Raw genomic sequence first — 2,008 nt, forward strand, 5'->3', positions numbered from 1 at the left:
ACCATTGACGTCAGGCTCACTGGTCTGTAGATAACTAGAATATCCCTACATTTCTTGTACAGAAGGACAACACTAGCAAACTTCCAGTCCTCCTGCACCTCACCTGTGCGTAAACATGCCATAAAGATATCTGTCAGGGCCCCAGCTATTACCTCTCCCACCTCTTTCAGCAACCTGGGATAGATCCCATCCAGAACCGGGAATTTGTCCACCTTAATATCCTGTGGCCTACCCAACGCACCTACCCTACTTATGTCAACGTGATCCAGACTAATCAAACTTATATCTCTAATCTGAACATTTTTTGTTCCTCTCCTCAGTGAACACTGATGCAAAGTAATCAGTCAGTATCTCGCCCATTCTCTCAGGTTCGACACACAGCTTTCCTTCACTATCCTTTAGGGAATCAAACTTTCTCTAGTTGCTCGCTTATTCCTAAATAAGAATAAAATGCTTCAGGATTCTCCTAATTATCCTCGCTAAAGCTGCTTCATGACTCATTGTAGGCTGCTTGATTCGTCGTTTAAGACTTGTCCTGGTCTCCCGATATTCCTCCAGGGCCCATTCTGTTCTTAGATCTGAAGCCTTGTGTACGCTTCCCTTTTCCTCTTGGCTAGTGGTGCTATTTTTCCTGACATCCACGGTTCACGAATCTTGCCTTTCCAATCCTTTGCCTTCAACGCACATGCTTATCCTGCACAATCTGTAATCTAACTTTGAAAGCCTCCCACTTATCAAATGTTGACTTCCCTTTTAATAGCTGTATCAAATCCACATTTCTGAGCTCCTGCCTAATCTTGATACAATTGGCCTTGGCCGAGTTTACTACTCTTCCCTTTGGACCACTCTCATCTCTATCTACGAGTACTCTAAAACGTTCAGAACTGTCGTCACTGTTCCCAAAGAACTCCACCACCTTAACTTCTACCACCTGTCCTTGGTCATTCCCCAATACCAGGTCCCCTATGGCCCCTTCCCTCGTCGGACTCTTGACATACTGCTCTCGAAAACTCTCCTGCACATTTCTTACAAATTCTACCCCACCCAGACATCAGACGCTCGGTGTATCCCAGTCAATTTTGGGAAAATCAAAACCTCCCATCACCATTACCCTATTGCATCTACATATTTCCATAAACTGTTTGCCTATGTTCTTCTACCTCACTGTTGAGAAGCCTTTAATACAGTCCCAACAATGTGACTTCACGCTTCTTATATCTCAGCTCCACCCATAATGCCTCAATACCCAATACTCAAATCCCGCCTCAGGTGAGTCTTTGTGTGGAGTTTGCACATTCTCCCCATATCTGCGTGTGTTTCCTCCGGTTGCTCTGGTTTTCTCCCACAATCCAAAAATGTGCAGGTTAGATGAATTGGCCATGCGAAATTGTCCGCTGTGTTAGGTGAAGGGGTAAATGTGGGGGAATGGGTCTGGGTGGTTTGCACTTCGGCGGGTCGGTGTGGACTTGTTGGGCCGAAGGGCCTGTTTCCACGCTGTAAGTAATCTAATCTAATCTAAAATCACCCTGGTGTCCTCCTTTAGCACAACCGTGATATCATCCCTGATCAGCAATGCAATTCCAACCCATCTTACTTCCCTCCCTGTCCTGTGTGAAGCGTCCATATCCCAGAATATTTAGCTGCCAATCATACCCTTCCTTCAACTACGTCTCAGTGATTATAATAACGTCATACTCCCAAGCACCAATCCAACCCCTAAGTTAATCTGTTTTACACACTATTCTACTTGCATAAAATTATATGTATTTCAGGCCACCAGTTCTTTTGCTTTCATCTGCTCTCTGCCTACTCTTCCCCTTATTAATGCTATCTTCATGATTCTTACAGTATCCAGTTTCCTCCTCGCTGCCCACTTGTTTTCTCTTCTGGTTCCCAGCCCTCTACAATTTTAGTTTAAAATCTCCCCAACAACTGTAGCAAAAACTCCACCAAAGGGCATTGGCTCCAGTCTGGTTCAGATATAATCCTTCCATTTTGTAATACTCCC

This window comes from Chiloscyllium plagiosum, unplaced genomic scaffold, assembly GCF_004010195.1.
Source record: "Chiloscyllium plagiosum isolate BGI_BamShark_2017 unplaced genomic scaffold, ASM401019v2 scaf_8867, whole genome shotgun sequence".
NCBI classification, from domain to species: Eukaryota; Metazoa; Chordata; class Chondrichthyes; order Orectolobiformes; family Hemiscylliidae; genus Chiloscyllium; species Chiloscyllium plagiosum.